This window comes from Sinocyclocheilus rhinocerous, unplaced genomic scaffold (assembly GCF_001515625.1).
Source record: "Sinocyclocheilus rhinocerous isolate Xijiao unplaced genomic scaffold, SAMN03320098_v1.1 scaffold666, whole genome shotgun sequence".
NCBI lineage: Eukaryota > Metazoa > Chordata > Actinopteri > Cypriniformes > Cyprinidae > Sinocyclocheilus > Sinocyclocheilus rhinocerous.
Window position 1 is genome coordinate 793,476 of NW_015661984.1, and position 18,683 is coordinate 812,158.

The 18,683-nt window shown below is 38.5% G+C and overlaps 1 protein-coding gene across 1 annotated transcript in view; it reads left to right on the forward strand.

The window, feature by feature from the left end:
• Positions 1 to 18,683, forward strand: part of LOC107727012 (laminin subunit alpha-5-like) — a 77,601-nt gene that overhangs the window by 7,060 nt on the left and 51,858 nt on the right. The gene's annotated exons all lie outside the window — the stretch shown is intronic.

Sequence of the window (18,683 nt, forward strand, 5' to 3'; positions counted from 1 at the left end):
GTAATATATAAACGTAAAACATTTTTCTTAAATATATACATGCATATGTTTGTATTTACAGTATATATAGATAATAAATATACACAGTACACGCAGAGATTTTATGTAAACAAAAACTTTTATTTTGGATGCGATTAATCGTTTGACAGCCCTACTTTCTCATAGTGAGCTGGCAATCGATAAGTGAGCTGAGTAAATGTAGTATTCTTTTTTTTTTTATTTAAAAACAAAATATATTTAGGTTGTAAATGGCTGAAACTGTAAATGTTAGAGTTGCATAGGCCAATGTTTTTCTCTGGGTAAAATAATTAAATTATACATGCAAAAACAAAATGAAATCTGTACAAAATATATGCAGGCCTTGACATTATGGATTGCCTGATGGCGTATTTTATGTATTTAGGTTTGCTGACACAACTAGGGCAGGTTTTGGAGAAAATTGTGTGGTTGAAGGTAGGGCAGCAGTCTAATTCAGTCTAATGGAAAAAAGCAAAGCTAAGCTAAAAACACTTGCAGTACCTTTAAGCCGAAATTTTTTTTCCACTTTACTTCAGGACCTCTCCTAGCCAAATGCTCACTGTTAATGGAACCTCATTTGAGTGTGTGATCCCTCAGGGCACATTAGTTTAATATCACTCAGAGTTGAGTATTAGAGACAAAAACAAACTCAGTCTTGCTTCTAATAGCATATAAATGCCTGGGAAATAACCACTAATGTACTTAGCCAAGTCTAAACTTGATGATTCATTACTTAAGCTCTTGTCTGAAGTATTCAGACATCAACCTGTAATCATTTGCGGAAGATCATGGATGGATCCCGTCCCATCAGGAAACAGGTCTAAATTATACCCCACACTGCATCAAAACAATAATCAAAAATGTCAGGGAGACTTTCATCACTCTTTAAAATATACAGTGTTGTTGTTTTCTTATTTTTCCTTCTATTTCTTAAACATGCTTGTTTACACAAGTAAAAGTGCCTGTGCAGAAGTTTGCACTTTATGCTAAAGTATATTGCAAGTTCTCAGAACCATTTAAACATATGAATGCCTAAAAATACTCTTCTTCTAAACCATAGCAAGAAATCCTGTGCCCTTTTCTGGGCCCTTTTGTTGCATGTGAAACAATAGTTAAAAATAGGCGAAGTCTAATCCAGAGCTGCACCATACTCTGAGTAAGTATGTATGAGTGTATTGTGGGGGGGTTGAGTGGGACTCAAAGGGGACTAAAGTGCCCCATTGTGTGCCATGTGCGGAGATGGGCATGATGCCAGTCGTGAGAGCCGGATCGAACTAAAGTTTTCCTCTCATTGAGTAAGGACTGAGTTTATCCAATGGCAAGGCTGTAGAGCTGGATGTATTGATCTCTCACTCATTTTTTTTTCTCTCTCTTGGTCTATTAAAACAGTCAGTTGCTCTCCCTATCATCGCTTGGCATCAGTTTTCCTGCCGTTATGTTGAGATCATGTGATCAGGAGCTAGCTTAAAGTGACAGTTCCCCCAAAATGTCATTCCAAAAATGTATGATTTACTTTCTTCTGTTGAGTATAAAAGAAGATATTTTAAAGAATGTTTCAACTAGTTTTTGTCCTTGTAATAAAAGTCAGTGGGGTCCAAAATAAATTTAATCCCATTGACTTTCACTGTATGAACAAAACACTTTTAATCTTTTTCAAAATATCTTTTTTTGTCTTCCTTCCACACATGAAAGAAAGTCATACAGGTTTGGAAAGGGTAGGAAAATGAATTGATTTTCATACATTTTTTGTATGTATAATGACACTAATTTTCCACTGACAGTGCATTATGCCTCAGGTACAAGATCTACCTTGTCAAAGTTTGTGTGTGTGTGTGTTTTCCACAGTCTCAGGTATGGGACATCCCAGTGTGTGGCCACCAGTGTGTGCAGTGTGTGCCCAGTGTGTGCATACCTTGGCAAACAAAGTTCCCATTGTGCAGTTCTCAGCTTCTTCCCTTGCTTTTCCTTTACTTTTTCCACTGGAAAGCATGACATGCTTTCTATCTGTCAGACCCGTAGATCAATATCCAGAATGAGATGATATTATGAATAATGTCTCTTCTGAGATACTCTTGCTCTCATACATGCATCTTATGATGCACCAGAACCTCTCTTCTTGCATTCCTCCTTCACTCTCTTTTTCTGTTTAAACTGAAGTTGTCTCATTCACGTCTGTCCAGTAATGCACATGCTAACAGATGCACACGCAAACATGCATATACAAACGTCTGCCCTTTTTCTCACCCACGCTTTCATGGTGTTTACCAAGCATGAAAATGGACAATATCGCTCAATCTGACTGTAATAAGAAGGAACCATGGAGACAAGGGCACAAGGAAAAACTTTATATGATCTAATCTTTCCTGTTAGTCAGAGCCCTAGTTGCCCTTCCGTTTAATATGAGCAGGCTTGTACATAACAGACGTCCATGAGAGACATCTCGCGCATGAGTGTGAACCATCATTAATTCAGAAACAGCAGGGATCTGAACTCCTGGCCTAGATTCTTTAGAGCCCTCTACCTCGACTTTAGCCATTGATCATGACGGACGGTTTTGTCTGTGGTTTTTATGCAGCTCCTTTCCCCCAGCATCCCTGTTGGCGGTGGCCCCATTTAAATCCCAGATGCATATATCTTCACTGACACCGAACACACTGCTGACCTCTGCTCACCTCCTATTATTTATTAAAGGGGCCATATTCTACACTTTTGTAGCATTTTATTATTTCCCAGATGTCCAGATGTTCGGAAAGGCTTCTGGTGCCAAAAACAGTTGTAATTTTAATGTACATGATCCGAAAGGTGCAAACCCACAGAGTAAACAGACTGGTTCTGTACCTTTTGAGCAAAACCCTTTGTATATGTGAATATCTGTTATGATTTGTGTGAACTCTGTGTATCAGTGTAGCTCACAAAATCATTCATCAGGGCTAGTCAAGTTTCTGAATACTGAATAGGGGTAAATCTATAAACACAAGCATTCGTATGTTAATGTGCATATGATTGTGATGATGTCGTGGATTTCACTGGCCCCAAAAATTATACATTTTGAATTTATATTTTTTTAAATAATACAATTTAATGCTTGTATGTTTTATTGTATTTTTTTATTTATTTTATTATTTATTTTTAGTGCTAGGGTTTCATTGTAAGGTTTCTTTACAAAGAAACACTTAGCTGACAGGTTTTAAAGGGGTCATATGATGCTTTTTTAAAGATCATTATTTTGTGTATTTGGTGTAACATAATATGTTGACATCTGAACATCTGGGAGAACTGTGCACATCTCCCTGTGTGGCAGATGTGTTTAATTCTGAACCTTCACTTCATTTCCATGGATGAAGGTTCTCTATAAGTAAACAAGATCTAAAGATTAGACACTTCCAGTCTAACTGTTGTTTGCATATTCTCTAGGCATAATCTCCATTGCATTGGGTAGTAAGCATGTGTGTGCAGAGTCTTATAGAATTTACATGCTGTTAGATTTTACTGCCTATTTATAGGCGTTTTGCCATTGTATGCAGTCTTTTCTAACTGAGATCATAAATTATCCAATCCCAACTTTTTCCTTCAAAAATGGCTGGTTTTGCCCTCTTTGGAAAGGATGGTGTTTGGAAAGACTTTTGTGGAGACATGGAGGATCTTCTCTGCTGGAAGGATCAGCAGACACGACCTCTCCATATGCATTTCTGCTTTGAAAATAATTGACCAATGACATGTTCCAGTCATTCTGTTAGTTCGGTTCCTCATGTGTTCCGGTTTTGCTCACAGTGTATCTACAGGTCACTACGGTCCACAGCCTTCATCTCACCATGCACTCTCCAACTAGTAGCACTGATTTAGCTTTTTTTCTTTTTCTATCTCTTCCCTTCCTGATTTCAGTCTTGAACAGACTGCTCTTATCTCCTTTCTTGGCTGTAAGCGTCACAGGGCAGTTTAGAGTTTCCTCCACTCCCCTCTCAAATATTAGCAGAGCATTTCAACAGCATTTTTTGAGAAGAGAGGATAAGGAGTAGACCGCTCGTCTTCATAATGAAGCAGTGAACTTTGAGGAGTTCAAGGAGAGGATGTTGACAAATAAGTGAGGTTAACGTGACAATAGTCAGGAATAGTGAAACTGATGATAAGATTGGCTGATTTTTGTTTGAACTTCAGGGTCAATAGTTAATTTCTGTTCACTTTCATTTAGCTCAGAAAGTCCAAGAATTGAGAGGAAACACTTTGATATTAGACTTGTTTTCTGTGAAGTTATTGCTTAATGCTAGTACTATAAATTGCTTTAAACATTTTCAGGCTAATTGCTAATTAGTTGATCACAATAAATCATAATTATGAATAATTACATTATTTAAATTCCCAAGTGAAGATAATTCAGAGACGTGGAATTATTGGCTGACAAAAACACTAATGATTAATGATTAACATGATTCATTTCAGTTTTCTTCATGACATTATTTTGATCAATCACATTAAATTAGCATGTTAATTTTATATCCATGCCCAGTACATTTCCTGAATAATCTTTAGTCATCAACTTTAACAAAAGCATGCATGTAGATTTGTTGGACATGAAAGCTGTTGTTTCATGTCACATAGGAATGAATGAGAACAATTCACACCTCCTCAGGGATCCTCACATTCCCCTCATTCTGGCCAGGAGGTAGCCTTCAAGAAAAAATGTCAAGCCCAAATGAACAATTGACCCCCAAAATGAGGCTGGAGATTTTGAGTTGGCTTGTGGGGGCTGTCGTAGTGGTTTTCAAACAGAAATGTGGCAGAGTTCAGCAACGCCCCTGATTCCTGTTGAAACCTGTTCATTCATGCTGTAGAGAAAGAAGCCCACCTCCACATCTCCAAGACCTCTCTCACGCCTGAGACAAAAGGGAGCCTTTCAGCGGATAGGTACACATACCTGCAGTGTGACCTTGCTTATCTGAGCCCTGCGTGAAAGATAGCTCTCATTCGCAGGCGACATGTCTACAGATTAGGTTTTAAGACCTATCGCTGCTTCATAAGTCTGCTGATTAACTATCAGTGGCAAACTAAAGTTGACTGATGGAATGGTCAGTCAAGAATATGTAGATCTAAAATGTTCCTTTTTTGGTTTGTTAGATATAGGATACTGATTTCCTAGTTCAAGCTCATGTTCACACATTAGGAGCTCATTATCAATCTTTATACCTATAGCTGTGGCTTCTCACTTGCTGTGAATAAAGGCGAGTGATGTGTATTTTGGCGAGGTACAATCTTCTGCTCATTGATGATTCTACTTTAAAGGGAAGTTCTGACTGGCGTCAGAGGATGATCTTAATGCTGTGTTGTAAATAAGCTCATACCAGCCTGTGCCGGTCAAGCTAGTGAACCAGTTTATAGTGTTTGACCAATATATAGTAGCCCAAAAAAATATTTGGACTCTTTTGGACACCTGAAAATGCCTGAATTTCATAGCATTAGATACAAAATAACAAGCAGCATCAGCAAACAATTGCTTAGAGAGCTTTTTTCTGAACTATCTTAACTTCCTGAGCTAATTTTTCAAAAAGTTTATTTTTTGTGGATGTATTATGAAGTAATTTCCTCTTAAGTTCACGCAGGTGTCTTAGAAGAATAACCACAGGTGTAGTTCATTATATTAACATATAGTGTCCAAAACACTTTATCTTCATTTGAAATCTATATTTGTTTCAAATTTTTAAGCCTAACAAAATTTATTTTGTGAAATATTTTGACTGAAATCTGTGCTTGTGCTATATTTCTTTCAAAATAAAGAATATCTGGTTTTGATACTTGTTAAAATATCTTGTTTTGATATTTTGATATCAAATGGAATCCACATGCTTTTTTACAGTTGTGGCTTAAGTGTCCAAAGACTTTTTGGGGCTGCTGTAAGACTGCCAATATTGATGTTCAACTTTTCAACTATAACAATGACACAGAGAAACGATATCATTGGAATCACTTTCAGAATTATTTTTTTCCCCAGGTGATGAATTGATAGCCCATCAGTCTTTTCATAGCTACATTGTTAAATTTATCTTTAGTCATCATTGAGCTAAAAACTGTGTAAAACCAGCTGCCATGTTTTTATCTAGGTTTTCCAGGATGACTAGTGGTGTAAACAAAAATCTCAGAGCACATTCCCCTTTAGACTGAGATTACTAGCATTGCACTTGATCAGAATGTTATTTGAATTTTCCATATTTCATTTCTCAGCAGCTCTTAGTCATTTGAATGAGCTGACATTATGAAGTCAGGCTATTAATAGTTTAATGCTAATGTGATCGGTTCACGCACAAAAGATTCTTTCTACATTTTGGGCACATTGGCGTAAAGTTCAGTCTGTGGTTTAGGCCCTGATGTCTCATATTATTTCCTCTGATGAATAGATGTGGATTCACACTCAGCTGAACTGGCAGCTTTACCCAACACTGCTGACAGTAACAAGTACGCAGTGAATCATTATATAGAATTAGAATTATTCCGCATTTGCCTGAATGCGCCAAATTTTTAGCTCCTTGTGGGCATTCTTTCCCTTTCATCTCTCTCTCGTTCTTTCCCTTTTTTGTTCTTGAATCCTTCCTCTCCACACTGATAGACAGTGTTGGGGAGTAACTAGTTACATGTAACGGCTATTACATTTCCAAAGTAACCTTCCCAACACTGCTGATAGATGATAGTGTTTTTTGGGGGGAATTTAAAGTACAGGATCCTGAAAAGATGGGAAAGGATAGAGTGATCGTGAGAACAGAGCGCTGGCCTTGTTAATGAGAGAGTAAATGTTTGTTTTTGTCGGGTCAACAAGAGCTGTTGTTGGAGTCTTTCATCCATTCAATGGCTCATTGGTTGGGTTGGGTCTGAGAGGGGAGGGGAAGTGTGTTTGTTGCGGAGAGGGGGTCACTTTGGTTAAGGGGGCAAATAGAGGGATATAAATACCATCCCCCCCTCCCTTTGCCCTGAATGGGGCTTTTTTCACTGGCCTTTCCCCTTTTTTAGGCCCCACTTTTAATCAAGAGACCGAGAAACTGGGCAGCCAAGAAAATAGTGAAGGAGGCACATTAAAAGTCTTATAAGTAGATTTCAGCATGCCATTGACGCCCAAGAAAGCAACTATATTCTGTATGTCGTCTATATAGTATACAATAGATGCATTAAAACATGGCGCCACAGTTCTGATATAAATTTCCAGGGTGTCCTTTAAAAGGATTTCTAAACTCTGCCCCCAAGCATGAGAACCCAGGAGAGGAATGACAGAAAGAGTGATAAATCCATCTGAGATAAACATGGCAGATAAACAAGCCAAAAAGACCTCCATTTGAAGGGCCAGAAAAGGTTGCATGAGAGAGGAGGACTCCAAATACAAATGACGTGAAGCATCTATTCCTGAATTTGACTTGGGGGTACATGCTTGTAAAAGCCCATCACTCCTCAAAACTTGTATTTTGTGTATTTTTGTGACAGTTTCCACAAAAAGGACTAAGCAGCTACCTTAAGAGCAAGAGCATGCGTGTTTGCCCAATTCCTGGTTGATTAGGTGGCAGTTTCGGTGGAGTTTTGCAATGAAAACTAAAAGAGAGCAAATGCGTTTTCCCCGTATTTCACTCTGAAATGTTTTTGTTGGGTCTTGAGATTATTCCTCTTTAGGTGGGACTCCAAACGTGAAAATTATTAAAAGAAATATTTGTGCACCACCAAAACATCGCCAATTTTTCCTTGTATTGATGGATTCCATCAAGCCTCAGTAATCTTCAGACGTTGTCTTGAGTTTGAATGATCAGGGATTTTTTCAGTACATTTCTATGGTAATGAGTGTCAATCATCGCAATTTCTGTTTCAACCCAGAATTTAAATATTGTTGTAAGTAAATAAAATGTAAATAAGTATTGTTGTCACTCCCAATCCACTTCTGAATGCTGTTCTATAGTAGCATGTTTTACTAGCATCTGTAGTAGTTCAGCATAATCTTGTGTATGTAAATTATATATTTATTATGTTATTATTTATTAGATAATATATTTAAACATGAAATTATATATTTATGTAAAGCATTTTTAGACACACAAACACACACACAGGCTTACTGGATAATTCATTTATCATTAATGTATCTTAGAACATTCACAGCTGTTTGTTGTTTTTTAAATGAAGATTATTCAAATGATCACACCGATGACATCACAGCCAGGATTCCAAGCAAAAGCTTTAAATAGAGCAGGTGTACCTCAGAGGCTCATAATAGCAGGAGTTGAGTCAGGGCATCAGCTCTTGACCTCTACAGATTAAAAAAAAGCAGTTTGTAGTTTAGTATATTAGTATCTAGTTGAGATGGCTGAAGGTGACCCTTTTGATGATAACTGGATAATTCATTTATCATTAATGTATCTTAGAACATTCACAACTGTGCAGCATTTGCTGTTTTTTAAATGAAGATTATTCAAATGATCACACCGATGACATCACAGCCAGGATTCCAAGCAAAAGCTTTAAATAGAGCAGGTGTACCTCAGAGGCTCATAATAGCAGGAGTTGAGTCAGGGCATCAGCTCTTGACCTCTACAGATTAAAAAAAAGCAGTTTGTAGTTTAGTATATTAGTATCTAGTTGAGATGGCTGAAGGTGACCCTTTTGATGATAACCCCCCTCAAGTTGTCATTCAGTTCAATGAGGTCGATGAGTTATTTTTGATGGAATTTTGGCCACAATATGTGATAAACGCAACAATCATAGATGGGGATATCCGTAGGGCTCTTCCACAAATACGCATACCACGTCGCTTCACTGCTGTTAACGCAGGTTTTTTTGTAGACTTGCTTCGAAGATCCCTCAATCAACTTGCTCGATATCCCCTGACTCCTGGTCCTTACCACAATCCGTTGCTCTACATGCTGGCCTGGAATGCAGATTACTGGTCCATCGCTTTTTATGCATCAGGTGAGGCCTTGGAAATCGCATTTTATCCCATGTATATTAATACCCCATCTACGAGTGAGTCCAGCACAGATGATGAACAGCCTGGACCTTCTCATCTTGTCAGCAACAGTGAAGCCAGAGCTGGAGGGTCATCTACGAGCGAGTCCAGGACAGATGATCAGCCTGGACCTTCTGTCCTGGTCAACAATAATGAGGACAGAGCTGGAGGATCTAGAACATCTGCTGAGCAAAGCTCAGGCAGTCAGGCTAAGACGAGACTGGGCTTTAAAAGAAAAAGAGAGCAAGGCAGGTCAGAGAGCCGACAACGGAAAAAGAGGAGATTAGACCACAACCCTAATTCTCTTCCAATGTTTATCGATAACTCACCAGAAGCACGTTTGGAGACACATATGAGTAGATCCAGCACAGATGATGAACAGCCTGGACCTTCAAACCTGGTCAACAGTAGTAAGGTCAGACCTGGAGGATCCAGAACACCTGACAGATCAGAGAGGAGAGAATGGAAAAGGTGGAGACCAGACCACTGGTCTGATTCTGATTCTAATTCGGATACTTCAAGTGATTCCCTCAGCTCAGGCTTTTCACTTGAACAAACATCTAGTGATGATGAACAGCCTGAACCTTCTCACAGGGAGAACAGTGAGGCCAGAGCATCTGCTGACCAGATTAAGCAGGATGAGTCGAGACAGGGGGTAAAATGAAAAAGAAGGATTTCTGAGCTCCCAGACACTCAAAGCAAAAGGAGATCAGACCACCAGTCTGATTCATTAATGGATTCCCTGTTCTCAGAGTTTTCTCAAATGTATATTAGTACCCCACCAGCAGCATGTGGGAAGACAAAATCATCCAACGAAGATGATGAACTGTCTCAGCTTGTCAACATCAGTGAGGTCAGAGCTGAAGGATCGAGAGCTCCTTCTGACCAAAGCTCAGACAGACAGGATGAGATGAGACGAGGAGTAAAAAGAAAAAGAAAGACTTCTAGCAGGTCCGAAAGTAGAGAAAATGCAAAGAATAGATTAGACCACCGTTCTGGTTCTGATTCAAATGATGACCAGGCTGACCCTTCTGTCAGAGACAATAATGAAGCCAGAGCTGGAGGATCCAGAGCACCTTCTGACCAAAGCTCAGGTAGTCAGATGGAGACGAGGCAGGGTTTAAAAAGAAAAATAAAGACTTCTGACAGGTCAGAAAGTGGAGAAAGGAAAAAAGAGAGATTAGACTACCGCTCTGGTTCTGATTCAAATGATGACCAGACTGAACCATGTGTCAGAGACAATAATGAAGGCAGAGCTGGAGGATCCAGAGCGCCTGAACAAAGCTCAGAAAGTCAGATTGAGACAAGACAGGGTTTAAAAAGAAAAAGAATGACTTCTGACAGGTCAAAATGCAGAGAACAAAAACCAAAGAGATCAGGTTGCCATAAATAAGACATGATGTTTTTTAACACATAACACATAGCCAATGGATCCGCAAAATTAATTTAGGGCAATATGATTTTGGCTATGTTGGAAACACACACGGAATTGCATAATCCAGTAAAAATGGAATTTACTGTATAACGCGGGATGTCACAAAGTTCGGTAAATTTTGGATGAATTAATCAAAAGTACAGCTGTACACTTAATCAAATCGCAATATGGACTCGAGTCTGTGAATACTAAACCACAAAAAGACTGCTATTGAAATATGAATCCCGCATGTTCTGCGTGTCTCTATTTGAATAAATGAGACATGCGGTTTTGTAAACTAAAGCACATACTAAAGAACGTGTGATGCCCAAACCGTTGTCGTATTGAATGAAAACAAAACATTGAATTGAAAGATTCCATTAGGCGCTAAATATAATTTGTGTTAAACTTTTAATAAATTGTTGTTAAATTATATAAATTGTATGATTTAATAATGAATAAAGATCTTGCATATGATTTGAGATGATCTTCTTGTGTCATTTCAGTGGTCAGTCACAACTGTTCCGTCTTGATGTGGATCTAGACCACAAATTAAAACTGGTCGCAGTTGAGACTGAACCATGTCTAATATAACACTATGGTGATTCATGGTGCTGAATGAGAGGGCACCTGCCTTCACCACATCTAACCTCTCAGTGAGTTCCCAGAGGAGCACAAAAGGCTTTCCGACTGCACTGGGCAGGAGGGCGCTGCCTCTTGTTTCCTGCTTCCTCTTTCAGGACTTTTCAATGGCAGAGGAGTTGGGGTCCACCAATGATTCAAGACTCTTAATGCTTGATCGAGGCTATACACAGAGCCCTTACATTCACTTTTATTTAAAGACTTCACTGAGCAGGGCAGGGAGAGAGAGAGACTTCAGAGGTTACTTCATGAGTTGCATTTATCAGTCTCACCTTGTCCTTTTTAGTCTATTTCTGTGTGTAATTATGTTGCACTTAAGTACAACAGGCTCATCATGCAGACTATTCTATAGGCTATATGGTCAGGTGGGGATTTTTTCTTTCTGCAGGTTACATCAATACTCCAGTATTTGGCAACAAGTGACCCTTTTTATCACTGAATCATTCATTTAATTGATCTGTTCAAAAAGCGCAGATCCATTCAGGAATTAAAAAAGTGATTGACTTTATGACTGAGATATTGAATCATTCATTCTTTTTCCTGTGTGATCTTCAAATGCTTAACCTACTATAAGTGACAAACCACACATTAAAAAGTGGTCATTCATTCAATTTATTTGTTCAAAAATACTCATTCATTTAGGAATTAAACAAGTGATTGTCTTTATGATTGAGTCTTTTTCTTTTCCCTTTGTGGTCTTCAAATACTAAAACTACATGGAAGTACCTGGAGCATATTTCACTTTGTTTCATTTGTTTGGGAGAGCCATGAGAACTCCCTTTGAGTCCAGTGTGTGTGTGTGTGTGTGTGTGTGTGTGTTAGAGCAATTGGGAGAAACACAGATTAGACACGCTGGCAGGGATATCTAATTAGAGTCTGGACAGCATCGGTGACACAGAAAACACCCACTGCTCTTTCCCAGAGACTCGCAGGAGAAGCCAAGAGTAGAACCATCAGGTTGAACACTGAACTAGCAACAATTATCCACTTGGGAATTTACAAATCCCACCATCTCAACCCTCCCTCATACCCTGTAGCAAGCATTCCCAAATCCATTCGTGTTCCTCAGAGGGAACCCTGATCAATACTGCTGGAATGTTCAAATTAGCCCAGACTGATAGTAGTGCTTTTGCAGCAGGGGAGGATGGGATTCAGGCATGCAGAGCAGGTGTGAACAGATGACCATCCTTTAAACTCATCTTACCCCTCCTCGTGCCTTAGGGCTGATAACACACACACACACACACATACACTTATATCAAAGCTGCCCATCCAGTATTCCCAGGAAATGAGGTGTGATTATACATGCCATCGGTGACATCCTTCTGTCTAGAAGTTGAGAACTGATGAACAGCATGTTGTTTTTTCATACTCTACTGTCTGCAGGAAGACAGTTATGTAAGCTCACATGAGCACAAGAGCTCTCTTGTCAGTGAGGGCTTATGGCAGTATAGATTTCTTTCAGTTGCGTTGTGCTTTCTGAATATTCCCGCACTGGGTCGGTGAGGCACACCTGTTTGTGAATGTTGGTATTTTTATGAGATGTTTGCACCTCTGGACATTTTTATAGCATGTGGTTTAGTAGTTGGCTGCAGTAGCCAACTGTTACATTTGACTATAGGCCAGCTCAATCTCAGGTACATTTAGATGGTCATGGCTTAAAGTAGGATTTTAAACTTATAAAAATATAAAATATATTTTAATCTTGAAATATAAAAGTGGTTTTAATCTTAAGATATTTTAATCTTAAAATAGAAATTAATAGCAGTGTGGAGTTCAATTAGTGAGGTTATTCATTCTGTGAAAGATCTGTTGTCAAACGAGTGGCCCTTATTTAAGGACGAAGGCAGCAAATGTTGTACTGTGCATTTAAAGTAAAAGAGTAAAATGGGTCGTTCCAGACATTGTTCAGAAGAACAGCATACTTTGATTAAAAAGTTGACTAGAGAGGGGAAAACATATAAAGAAGAGCAGAAAATGACCGGCTGCTCAGCTAAAATGATATCAGATTCTTTAAAATGGCAATCAAACCCAGAAAGACGTGGAAGAAAATGGAAAACTACCATTTGAATGGATCGAAGAATAGCCAAAATTGCAAAGACTCAGCCAATGATCAGCTCCAGGGTTATCAAAGAAAGTCTAAAGTTACCTGTGAGTACTGTAACCATTAGAAGACGCCTATGTGAAGCCAAGCTATCGGCAAGAAGCCCCCACAAAGTCCCATTGTTGAAAAAATGTGCTGAAGAGGTTACAATTTGCCAAAGAACACATTGACTGGCCTAAAGAGAAATGGCACAATATTTTGTGGACTGATAAAAGCAAAATTATTATTTTTGGGTCTAGGGGCCACAGACAGTTTGTCAGACGACCCCCAAACACTGAATTCAAGCCACAGTACACTGTGAAGACAGTGAAGAATGGTGGCGCAAGCATCATGATATGGGGATGTTTCTCATACTATGGTGTTGGACCTATTTATCGCATACCAGGGATCATGGATCAGTTTGAGTACATCAAAATACTTAAAGAGGTCATGTTGCCTTATGCTGAAGAGGAAATGCCCTTGAAATGGGTGTTTCATCAAGACAATGACCCCAAACACACCAGTAAGTGAGCAGCATCTTGGTTCCAGACCAACAAGATTAACATTATGGAGTGGCCAGCCCAATCCCTGGACCTTAATCCAATAGAAAACTTGTGGGGTGACATCAAAAATGCTGTTTATGAGGCAAAACCAAGAAATGCAGAGGAATTGTGGTATGTAGTGCTATCGTCCTGGGCTGGAATACCTGTTCACAGGTGCCAGAAATTGGTCGACTCCATGCAACACAGATCTCAGAAACCAGTTCCAGAGCAGAGAACCAGAGCAATTCTCAGAAACTGTGGTTATACAACTAAATATTAGTTCAGTGATTCACAAGAAAGCTAAATCTTCAAGCATTTTTCAGTTTATACAGTAAATGTTTGACTTTGTAAAGAAAAATGCGGACACTGCAAATTTTTTGAACAGCCTAATATTCCTTTTTCTTCACTTTCTGTAAAGTAATAACAAATTTGATACAATTTTCTTCAAGTTTTGATTTAGAATAGAATGTGCAGTGTTCTCAATGCATTTACGTGTATTGAAATAAAAGTTATTATAAGGATTTTGAGCTTTATTCACTTTTTTTAAACACACTGCTATTATTTTGAACAGAACTGTATATATATGTATACATATATATATATATATATATATATATATATATGTATGTATGTATGTATATACATATTCAGTCGTAATTTTTTCCTGTAATGGTAAAGCTAAATTTTCAGCATCATTACTTCAGTCTTCAGTGTCCAGTGTCCATGATCTTTCAGAAATCACTCTAATATGCTGGTTTGTTGCTCAAGAAACATTTTTTATTTTTATCAATGTTGAAAATTGTTGTGCTGCTAAATATTTTTTAAACTGTGATACTTTTTAGGATTCTTTGATGAATAGAAAGTTCAAACTTCGAATACGAACTTTGTGCGTTCAACAGCACGGTGTGTCAGGATACACATTTATGCACGTGTAAGCATACATTCTGGCTTGCAGACATATTTAGCTTACATTACTCTCTCTCTTTCTTTATTGTCTTGTCCTCTGTCTGCTCTGCATTACTTGTCCTTTCAATCTCTTATCTCAACTCACTATTTTGTCTTCTCTTACTGACATCGTTGCCTTGAGGAGCCAAAAATGCTTTATCTGTACCCATGTGCCTCTTGACTTCAAGTCTTAACTTGTTTTGTTGGGGTCTTATATAGGCTGATCTATGCTGTAATCTTGATTTGTATGTTCTTTTTTCAAGGCATTTTTCAGTTGCATAATTAGTGGTGTTTTGCTCAGTATCACTACTACAATTACGTGTACTTGGACATAAGAATTTGAAGAAAGTAAGCGATTAGGTGAGCAGCTTTTGCCTTTATTAATTAAATTATTTTTTTTTTTCTTGTACATTTTTGTGTTTTGAAGTAGAAAAAGTATCCAGTATGTCCTGAGGTTACATGTAGGAAGATGTAATAAGATCCTCTAGACTCTAGAGTCTGGGCTGTTTTGTAAATGTGTAGCTGTGAATTGATAGCAGTAAACACAGCTCTCACAGGCATGTGTGGAATGGGCTGTAAGGGTGGGATCACAATCTGTCTCTGGGGGGCAGCAGCTGTGTTTGAACTTTGAACTCTGGAGTGACCCGTCGCAGGTTCACTTCAGCCACCCATGTACATACCAGCTCACCATGTTACAGGATTTATGACGTGTGTGACCGGACTCTCGCAGCTGTTATGGCATCCCCTGTTGTCATGGTAATCCCTCCTTCTCCTGCTCTCCCCATAAGCAGACCATTATTCCGGAGTCGGAATGCTGAGGTTGTGGAACGTCTGCGGAGAATCAGTTCCTTTCCTCTGAATTCCTGCAGAGCAACACTGACGTCTGTACTCAGACAGAAGCTTACATCATGACAGGATGTGGTGTAGAGATAAAAAATGGGTCCCACTTTATATTAGGTGGCCTAAACTACTATGTACTTGCATCAAAAGATAAGTACAATGTACTTATTGTGTTTATATTGTATTGCAAAACACTTTTGCTGCTATTGAGGTGGGATACGGGTAAGGTTAGGGACAGGTTTGGTGGTATGGGTAGGTTTAAGGGTGAGTTAAGGTGTAAGGGATGTGTCAACAGTGTAATTATAAATGTAATTACAGAAATTAATTACAGATGTATTTACATGCAGGTATTTTAAAAAATATAAGTACAATGCAAAAACATATACGTACGCAATAATTGCATTGTATTAAATGATTAATTTAAATGTAAGTACATAGTAGTTAAGGCCACCTAATATAAAGTGGGACCAAAAAATAGAGTGATGGGAGGAAGAAGAGGATAGGAGGAGTTGAGGGAGAGAGGGAAAAGCCCATAGGGACTGAGTGGGTGTGCAGCCCACTGCTCATTACTATAGTACTATAACATGCTCTTTAAGACAAACTCACACCAAGTCTGAGCTTCTTGCTGAGACTCTTCAAAAAAACATGCTTAAAGTTATACAAAAAAAGTGCTTCTCTTTGAACTGATGATTCGTTGTTTTTGATTATTCATTCTGAGACTAAATTGGTTATTTTAATTGTTTGGAAGTTTGAAACTATTTAATTCAGGTAAGTTTTTTAGAGTTTGATGAAAATCTGGCATAAAATACAGCACTTGAAGAAGGAAAAGAACCTTAAATCTGTAGAATTTAAATCTGATTCAAAATTCTGTTTTATTTTTGCAAATATTTAATTTTTTTGGTTTAGATTTTTCTAGATTTTTTTTTGTATAAATGTAATTCCATTTTAATAAAAAAATATCAAAAGGGGTTGATGAATTCATAGTCTCCTTTTTATATTTATTTGTTTTCTCTTCTGCATTTCACTTCTTTCTTATCCTGTATTCTAATAATGTATATGTCAGGGTTATGAACCTGTTCTGTTGTGTTTTCCTCCTCCACGTGCTCCATATCCTAGTTTTCCCCCAGGTTTGACTATGCCCTTATTTGGTCTGTCCTGTTCCCATTATGTTTATTTAATTCACCTGTGTCCTAGTAATTACCCTCGTTTAGTCTTGTGTATATATAGTGGTGTCTGTTCTTGATTTCCTTTGTCCGGTATTGAATGTTTGTCTTGTGCTACGTGTGTGCCTGCCTGCCCTGTGTTACCCCGAATTGGAAGATTAAAGACTGTGTATTTGTGAATTCTCCTGTGTCTCCGCATCCTTTGCTCCTCGCTCCTACGCAGTAGCGTAGTCCTGACAGTATGTACTTTAATTTTGCTACTAATATTTTTTGACTTATGAAAATTTGCTTGCATTGTTCTTTATGTGTTTGTCTCTGAATATTATGATATGTGAAAATAAATAGCCAATTAACATGTAAGGCCCTAAGGAAAAATATAGTTGAAAATATGAGTGGGAAACGAGTATAGATGATGGTGAGGGGATTGAAATGAATGTGACGTCCCTCTACACACCGGATTTCTGTCACACTGAAGCATGTTCAGAGTCTTCAGACACGCACAGATCACCTTACCGATGCTGTTCACTTATATCTGCAACAAGCTTCCTTCATCGTGTATCAGGGGCCCAAAAAATAAGTCTTAATATGCCCCAAATAACACATGACAACTTAATCCAGAATGAAACAACCTGGAGAACTGAATCAGCCCTTTTGTTTAACAGTGTTCTTTTGCCCTGTTGACCAAGGTGTTTCTCAGGTGCTTAATGATTGGCCAAGCATTCATGTGTCCTCTGACTCTGTGTTTCCACTCTTATCACTATGGAAACACAAGAAATGCAGAAAGTGAGTAATTTATACAATCATTAAGCCCAAGGGAGTCTGGACACAACTAGACTTTTATTGAATATTTCAAACACACTTACCTCACGCTGCAGCAAACCTAACCCAGCCAAACCAAATAAAACTCTGTCACAGCAACTTATTTTTGCCAATAAGTAACCATCAAACAACCAAATCACTGGATGTAATCTCATCCTCTTCTAAAACTTTCTGCCTTGTGTTGCATCTTTCACCAAGTTCCTAATATACGTGCTGTGCACACACACACACACACACACACACACACAGGCTGCTGGGATTTCTCTGCAGTCTGAAGTTCAGGTTCATTCACACCCCTGTGACCAATCGCCCGTCTGACGGATGGAAGAATGAGCATCTGATCCCCATTTCAAAGAGCCCACCTTTCCACCTCTCCTCTCCCCTCAGATATTTCCACAGATGTGTTTTTGTTCTGTGTATCTGTGAGGAGGCTTGCGTTGACAAAGGCCCCTGACGTGGCTGAAGTGCTTCTTTGTAGCAGAGGGGATTTGGGGTTGTGGAAGTTAGTATAGATGGTGGGCGATGGTTTGTGTGTGTGTGTGTGTTGAAGGGGATACTGTGTTGTCAGCGCTGAGGGGCTTAGAGAGGAAGTGGATGGATGTTTAAGCATTAAGCCCTTGGCTTTCTTAAGGAAGACACATTTCCAGAGAGATTAGATGAAGAATGTCTGATGTTTATAGTAGGATGCTCCACTATGGATTGCTCTTATAGCTTTATAGGAGCTGATGGGCATCACACATTAATTTTTTCTCGTTATATTTTCCCTCTCTCTACTAGACAGATCAGCCGTTCCCATGAGAATGTTGCATTGGTGTTTTGGGAGCGGTAGAGATAGTAAAACGAACACAAATGAATGTCAGGTGGAAAAGTTTTAGCTTTCGTCAGAGATGTTACAGGGAAATGTGCCGTAAACACAGTATTTAAAATATTAATATATTAATAATATGAACATTTTCAATTACTGTATTGAAATTCATTTTTTTGTCCGGTTTTTGTACTTTTGAACTTTTGAACGCTATTGAGTAGGATTAATCTCATCCAACACATCCGTTGCTAATTCCAAAACGTCATTTTAGACCTACTAATGGAGGCTTGAGCCATTGATAGAGAGGGAGATTACATCTGTGAGTCTGTGCGTCTCTCAAAAGTGTTCAGCAGCAACGTGTCTACTAACGTGACCTGCCAGAACTGACGCTACGCTATGAGATATATATATATATATATATATATATATATATATATATATATATAT